The sequence below is a fragment of the Dysidea avara genome, chromosome 2 (assembly GCF_963678975.1).
Source record: "Dysidea avara chromosome 2, odDysAvar1.4, whole genome shotgun sequence".
In the NCBI taxonomy this organism is placed as follows: domain Eukaryota; kingdom Metazoa; phylum Porifera; class Demospongiae; order Dictyoceratida; family Dysideidae; genus Dysidea; species Dysidea avara.
Genome location: NC_089273.1, coordinates 52,235,151 through 52,243,823, shown reverse-complemented (window position 1 = coordinate 52,243,823; position 8,673 = coordinate 52,235,151). Strand labels below are relative to the sequence as shown.

The 8,673-nt window shown below is 38.6% G+C and overlaps 1 protein-coding gene across 3 annotated transcripts in view; it reads left to right on the top strand.

The window, feature by feature from the left end:
* Positions 1-3,118: 3,118 nt before the first annotated feature.
* LOC136247614 (uncharacterized) overlaps positions 3,119-8,673 on the top strand; it is a 31,768-nt gene continuing 26,213 nt past the window's right edge. For 2 of the 3 annotated variants that reach the window (XM_066039385.1, XM_066039382.1), the window contains exon 1: positions 3,119-3,283. The gene's annotated coding sequence lies outside the window, so the exon portion shown is untranslated. The remainder of the gene's footprint in view (positions 3,284-8,673) is intronic. The other variant, XM_066039383.1, reaches the window with a different exon arrangement.

The following is an 8,673-nucleotide window of genomic DNA, read 5'->3' as shown; positions in this document are numbered from 1 at the left end:
TCATGGGTAGTATGAGCTAGGAGCCGATATATTCTATTATAGGACGTACAGATGTCTTATGGCAATGTTCTTTGATATTATGTGAGCATGGTCTCAAGTAACGATGTAAGAATGCTATTGCTGCATTAGCTTTTGATAGTCCTTGTGTAATACATATTATGTTCTTTCCAAGAATCTATTACTATTCCCCTAAACTGAATTTTACTTCTTTTATAGGAAAACATTACTGTGTTATGTAAATGTGAGAGGTGACCTTCTATTTGCAAACATAAAGAACTTCACATTTCAGTGGACTGAACTCCATTTGCAATTCTTTAGTCCAATTACTCAAATTCGTATTGACAGTTTTTTAAAACACAATTCCATTTACATTTCCTTTATAGGAATTTTGCACATTCAAACAATTGGCACCTGTGCACTGTAGGTACACCCACTGTAGGTAGACCTACTACCGTACTCAAACTCTAAGTGTGGGAATGCCCTCTTCTCTATCCACAAGTTAGCCACTTACAGCATACACAGAATAGGACTGTGAGGGTGGTTTATCTCTTTAAAAAATTGACCATGTATCTGTATGTCACCATCAATATTCTAATCACCAATGCCTGCAACTGCAGCCTCCAATAATATTTGTCTGCTCACATATCCACAATAAGGCTTATTTTGCTAACACTCTTCATTGTCACATAGTTAGAACACAGCAATATTTCCGACACAGTGCCGCCACTTGCTGGTGGAATAAATTGCTATTTGAAGTGTCTACAAGCGTGGGGAGTTTGTCTCATTAATCAAGTCTTACTATCTGACCAATATAATAGTTAATGTGTGTATATATATATATGTACCACTTTCACACCTCAGATCAAAGGAAAGCCAGTGCATATATATCTTAACAAGATATATGTACTGCGTATATCTCGTTAACTTGAGACATTGCATACCTAATAGGTGTGCACACTATATCCAGAAATCATCAGGATTCTTTGATGTTTTACTGTTATCCTCTTCTCTTATATAGGGAATCTAGCAAGCTGTGATTGTGGGATTGAATTCTGCCAAACAACCTGTGATTGTGGGATTCAATTTTAATACATTAACAGTAGTTTGTTTTTTACTTTTGTAAATGTAGCAATTAAAGTAACATAATTAACACTAGTCTCTTAAAATTGCTATATTAGCAATAATAAAATCAAACTACTGTTTGATGTATTAAAATTGAATCCCACAATCACAGTTTGCTTAGCAAAATTCAATTCCACAATCACAGCTTACTGGGTTCCCTATATAAGAGAAGGGTATAGCAACTACAAATTTTGCCAATTAGGTGAGTCTACATGTTAAAGTAGAACATATTAGTTATACCATGGGCACTCGTGCTTTGCCTGTATATATGCACTCGCCCTCAGGCCTGCGGCCCTCGGGCTTGTGCGCATATATCATGCAAAGCACTCTTGCCCATGGTATAATTATTACATAATTGTCCAACTTTCTTTTGTTTTGCATTGTGTGTGTTCTTTGTTTTGCAATTTGTTTTTGTATGGTTTATGTACTCTGGCATGGAAGAATGGCTAGCTATGCCGAATGTGATGACTTGGTTTAAACAAATAATCAAAGTCAAAGGTCACGGTCACCAAATTCATGCCAGTGGTAAAAATATCTAATCAAAAATGTAAAAGTTCTGAAATACTATTGCTTGAAGTCCATGTCACGCCTCCGGCATTATTCTCACGATTTGAGGTGCAATCTCACACTCTCATGCCCAAGGTATTGAATCTCACGTTTACAACAATGTAGGTTGTATACAATCACTGGACTGTACTAGTGGACTGTACTACTGGACTCAATTTTTTTCTAGCTTGGCCAACTGGTGTTAGCTATTGCTACACTGAATGCAGTCTTGCATGACCAGACCGCTTTTTCTTGTGTATTGGGTGGGTAAAAAAGAGTCTGATGCAAACTCCAATAGCTGTTTACTTCTGAGCTGTCCCCAGACTCTGGGAACACTAATTGATTAACATTGGCCACAAAGGAGATGTCATGACGTCAGTAAAACAATGCACTCCTACTTCAGTTGTGAGTCTTGTTACATGATGAGGATGAACTTTTAAGACGCTATAAAAGAGGCATTGCAGCATAGTAAGATATTTTTAAAGGATAAACAGATTGAAGCCATCTCAACTTTACTTACTGACATCATCGGCGCCTCCTTTGCTACCAATGTTATTCAATTAGCATCCTCAATGTCTGGAGACAGCTCAGAAGTAAACAACTATTGGAGTTGCACCAGACCCTTTTTTCCCTAATGGAAAAAAGCGGCCTGGCCATGCAAGACTATGTAAAATATGCAGGTGATCCTGTCTACTTGACACTGTTTGTTCATCTCATCTTAGGATTGTGTGCAATTTGCATAACAACTCTCTCTTGGCATAATCTCCATTGTATGACTACCATTCATCTTGTCATGAAGTACAAACTATACAGTACATGTAGTGTTGTAGTAACCATGTATCTTAAATACAAGTTATGGCCACAGAGTCAGCTAAATTAAGTGGTGACAGTTACTTATCTTGCTATTCCATAGCTGATACATAACTGCAGCTAGGTAATGACAAGTCTGGCATGATTACACCTTTCTTTTGTGTGCTTAATAATATGATAATGCTTTACAGAATAGTGCTTCTTTATGTGTAGGGGGAGTGGTCTACCTATACACGAGGCTAGCATGGTTACAGGCAGTTGTCCAAATATTTGGTAAAGGCCGGGGAAGATACCTGAGTCACAGTGATTCTATACAACCAACAATGTAGCTTAACTTCAGTCAGTATTAAAACCAAGACCACACCCCATTATGAATCTCAGGAACACTTTTGCGCAGTGCCACCTACGCAATCACGAAGATCTGATGTTACAGCGAAGATATCGAGGCGAAACTAAGCTAGCTACCAAGTAGCTATATGGTTTTAAAACAACAGTACTCCTATTCAACTCGGGAAAGCTAGCTGAAATTCTATGTCATAACCATACCTATTAGTAGGATTAAATATCAACATTTCTATTTTAGGCCACGCTTAGTGCGTGACGTCATGAGATTTATTACTATAGGTCTATTTATGGTCACTCGATGTGTCACTTGATGTGTCACAAACTTAATGATGCGCCCAGTTGTCGTTTGTCGCACGAAGCTGAAAGAAGTCATCTGTAAGCTACTAACTATTACCGTACTGATAGCTACTCGTGTGTTCATCGTTGGACTCCAGCAGTTTATGGTATCTAAGTGTTAGAGGTAAACTTAAAAAGTTAGAGGTGTTCTGCACGTATTGTAACAAACTTTGGAGAAGAAATCATAGGGGTAGTATATAACCGACGTGTTACTAACATTGGATTGGCCATCGGTATGTTAATAATATGCTAATCATATTGACAACACGTTAATACGTAAAATGCCGTATAACAGTGATTTTCGTGTATTTTTGAAGCGCCCACAAAATTACGTAGGTGGTGGTAGCCGGGGCTACTAGAGTTGTACCGATTCCCACTTTTTAGGGAAAACCAATATCCGATATATTTTTACCGATAGTTAACCGATACCCGATCGGGGGGTCACCAACTGCTTCGAAATCTCGTACACCTTCAGTAAAATCCTGCCTGAAATACGAAATCTTATGTTGTTATCGTGATTCTGATTCTATACTCGTTCTGGTACCGTAGCTTACACTCAACTGCTCCTGCACAAAAGTAAGAATGAAATCCGATGTTACGCTCCGCTTCGGATTTGTATAATCAAGTTGTGGAAGCCGCACAAAACCAGGAGCTGTGGGAAAGAAGCCGCGCAAAACCAGGAGAGAATGAAATCCGATGTTCCGCTCCGTTTTGGATTTATATTAAGCGAGTTGTGGAAGCCAAACAAAACCAGGAATTGTGGGAAAGAAGCCAAACAAAACCAGGAGAGAATCCATGCAAACTGTTCAAAAGTATATCGATAAAATCCGATGTTCCGCTCCATTTCGAATTTGTATTAAGCGAGTTGTGGAAGCCAAACAAAACCAGGGGAATCCATGCAAACTGCTCCTGCACAAAAGTGAGAATGAAATCCGATGTTCCGCTCTGCTTCGGATTTACTTATATAGCAAACTACAAACTTAGCAAAACTTTATAAACTTAGCAACACTCCAACTACAAAAGCAACTTAAACATACACTGACATGCTCCTGGTTTTGTGGGGTTTCGCACGGCATTTCCTCAGAATGATTGCATGGCCTTGTTTCCTGGTTTATAGGGCTTCAGCTGCAAGTTGCTCCTGGTTTTGTAGGGTTTCATTTAATAGTTATGCCTAGGCTTTACTCCTGTTTTATATGGCTTCGCGATTCCTCTCAATTTCGTGAGGCTTTGCTCTTACATGCCTGCTGAACTTTTGTTTCTTTCTCCCACTATTTTTTGGTGATTTCAGAACTTATCACTCTACACCAACCTGTAATTTAAAATCAGATTTTGCAGTTCTCGTTCGATTTTGTGAAATATTTTGAAATCCGTGAAATCTTGAGAAATTTGTTCAAGATTTTGAAATCCGTACCGCTTTTTCGTGAGTTAGTGACCCCTTGTGCCCCATTGTAGGTCTCTACAATTTTACTTGTGCACACTGCACACTCCATTAAAAGTAGAGCTAGTAAAGCCAATTCTGTCAAATTGTACACTAGTCTCAATCAAAGTAGCTAGCCAGACAAGTGGGTTAGGGCCTGAACCATCACTTTATCTTTGTGGTTACCACAAAACATAAACAAATTACCCAAATACATGCCAGAGCCTTTGACACCAGCCCTCCAGTGGTATGCAGCTGCTGAAGCTGAATAGACTAATAATCTGCTGGCCACAGCCCATTACAACCGATTTCCAATTATGGTAAACAGCTAATTAATCTGCTGGCCACAGTGGTTGTAATCTGCTGGCCACAGCCCATTACAACTGATTTCTGATTGGCCAAACAGCTAATTATCAGCTTCTACTGATTACTGATCTGATTATCTGATTACTGATCTGATTATCGGTACAACTCTAAGTGGTACCCACAAAAAAAAGTCTGCTAATTACTCACATACCTCTAAGGAATACTCCACCTTATTTTCATGGCTGTATCTGCAGCGGATACGTGGACTCAGTACAGTTTCCGAACCCAGTTTGTCATTTTGCCAAATGTGTAACGTATTGTGGGATTCATCTGTTACCAAGACTATGGGAATTCACCTTAAACCAATTAGTCTAAACGTAAAAAACAGTCTGGAACATTTTGTACATGAATAATACCTCAGTAATTCGAGAGAATTGTATGAACATATGTAATTTTCGAACTCTGGATCGTTTCCGCCGTAGTTGGCGGGCCGCAGTTGTGCCTTTGTGGGACTTAGTTCTGGCTGATCTTTTATTGCAGGGCGATTTTGTGGGACAGTTTTGAAAGATATTCAGAGAACTATTATGATGTAATTTTATATTGTCACTGTGTGCTAGAATTAATAACGAGGTTTCTTAAAAGTAAAAAAATTTTTTTTTTTTTAAATGAAGAGTTGTTGGCCATAAAGACAAAAGTTAAGGAGAGCCGCTTCAAGAATAGTGCCGTGTGAGTAACTTAGTTTAGAATGGTTTTGTTCTAGTTCCTGTAGGCCTATATAAACAGACAACATGTTTCCTACGCCAACTTTTAGTGGGTTTCTCATTTGTTTTTGACCTTACCATGTTGGTAGAAATGTGGAATTCCGCTAAAATCAGTAAATTTTATTAGGCGCAATCCCAATTGCTAATTTCAATATGCTGCTGTTACATGTTGGACTAACTCTCACTTGAATACAGCTGCAGTGGTGATTAATCCGATTGCCTTCTTGGGATAGAAATCAATATTTTGAGCTGTAACGCTCAGGAGCCTTTATCCTTTGATCGAAATACTGGAGTTCAACCTTCCTCTGTGAGTAAACCTTCACCTAAAAGCATTGGTAGTTTGATTGGTGAGGTAGGTTTCCTGTCGCTGCATCATTTGAACACGATTTTGGGCTGCAAAAATGGGTTTTTGTCTATAGACACCAAACTCCAAATAAATTCTCTGTTTCTCGTCCACCAGCTCGCATCTTTACTGTCAGCTCTAAATATTCCATTATTTCATATTCTATTATCTTCTGGTTTTTCTTACATACTGACAGGCTTAGTAAAAGCGATCTTAAACAAGTGTCAGCAGTAAGTCGGCACAAACTTCATTCTTGTGTTATTTTTTGTGACTTAAAAAGGAAGGAACAAGTTTAAGCATACAGCCTTTTATGGTTGTGCCAGGCATACAGCTAGCTGATGGCTTGAAAAAGCTGCTAATCTTGTGAAATAATGGACTGCCCGCCCGCATGCAAATATGCTTGAGTCCAGGACGGGAAACAGAATTTATTTGAAGTGGCCTAATGATAGCCCAAACTTCCTCACACCACAGTAGTAATCATCCATTGACAAAGAAGTCACATACAAAGTTTGGTTAAGTTGTGACATCTCTAACCATCTGGGTGAGCATGATATAGGCCAAACTTTGCCAAAAATCACACCTTGACTACACAACTTGTCCACTGAACTGTAAAAATCTCAGTATAAAACAACTGTATGATTCATAAAGTATACAGTTATATTGCTAAAAGATTTAGCCTATTCAATCAGGCTCATGTGACTAGGCTTGGGTGTGGTTATTAATGATACACTGCATAAATTTGTTTATTATTACTGGGAATGTAATCTTTGTATTGAGGGATAAAGTCACAGTTATAGCACTGCACAAGGTGTCAAGTTTTTAAATGGCAGAAATCATGCGAGCTTAAATGTAATTTCCTTAGTACTGTTTAATTTTATTTTATGATTCATGATGATGATATCCTCAGTTCTAGTTGTGCTTTATGGATCATATAGTTGTTTTACCCCTAGATGTCTATTTTAAAGCAGTTGAGTGGCTAAGTTATGTAGTAAGGGTATGATTTTTGGCTAATTTTGCCCTATATCATGCTCACCCAGATGGTTATAGATGTCACAACTTAACCATACTTCGTATGTGACTTCTTTGTTGATGGATGATTACTACTGTGGTATGAGGAAGTTTGGGCTATCAACCGTTTGGTGTCCATAGACAAAAGCCCATTTTTGGAGCCCAAAAATCGTGTTCAAATGATGTAGCGACAGGAAACCTACCTCACCAATCAAACTACCAATGCTTTTAGGTGAAGGTTTACTCAAAGAAAAAGGTTAAACTGCAGTATTGCGATAAAGGATCAAGGCTTCTGAGAGTTACAGCTTGTGATCTCAGATTTTGCAGATGTTTTGATTGATTTCTATCCTAAGAAGGCAATGGAATTTATCACCACTGCAGCTGTATCCTAGTGAGAGCTAATCCAACATGTAACAGCAGTTAGCAAATTATTTTGAAGATGTCGGAATTTTTATATTGGAAACCCTATGTATGCCGTAGAAAGAAGTCACGTTTGATAGGGTCCGCATGTAGTCTGAAAAATCAACTTTTACAAATCTATCTCCCTGCCATTGTGGGTTATTCATCATAGTGTATCCCATTGCCAAATATGAACCTATCATTTGTAACCCCAGTATGGGTTTAGCAGCAAAGGACTTTGTACTTAGACCCCCATAATCTTTGGCTGCCAGCATTCATATGATATACTTTGCAATGATCACTTTGCCAACCTATCTAATCATCATCTATCGAGGACTATGAAGTATTTTTGACCTAGTGAGGACTATGAAGTATTTTTGACCTAGTGCTAGCACTTGGTGGAATGATGTTGCCTCAAAGATATCATTTCCTCCTATAATGATTTATCCTGAAATTGGTAATGTATTTAAGTAATGATGTGTGTTAGTAATTACTGTATGTTTGTATTGTTTTGTTTTTGTATCTGTTTGTGCTGTATAATTATTATAGTGCTGTACATCTACAAAATTTTTGTCACTGGTTATTTGCCTACCAATAATTGGCAATAACCAGTTAATTGGTATTGTGTGTAGTGAAGTGATATTGGCAGACATAATTGGTACTCTACAAGCCTACTGGAAGGTTTAGGGTAGTACCAAAGGGGATAGTATATTTAGCGGAATGGCGGAAATGGCGGAAACAGCAGAATCATAGCTTACAGATTATGGACAGCCTTATAACACCCATCACCACCTAGCTGCTCACTGTTACATATATGTGACCGGATTTCATATAACAAGGCTTCCACACACACAAAATCAAACTTATGATTTTACCAGAAATGGATTGCTGGTCTAATACACTATCATGTTTCACACTGTACTTCCTTCAACACTGGCAAGTCTGGTTTCTGTAGCAGCTTTCTTCCGACCCTGTCAAAGCCACGAGTGGGAGATTGGCACCATTAAATGGCCATGGCTTTGTGATAATGGTGTGTAGTGAGCTGGGACTTTACAGAGAGCTCGCCAATAGTGTTCTCAGTCAATTTGGAGTAATTTGAGGGCCATGGAGGGCCATGAAGAGCCCAAACTTGGCCTCTGGATTCCAATCGTCTTCTTACTTCATTTTGTACCCCTATATTAAGACCACCGTCCACCTCCACCCTCCCACCCTATTACTACCACCTGTGATATTATTACCCGCTCGAAAAAAAGCTGCCCAAAACAAGGCAAATTTTGGGT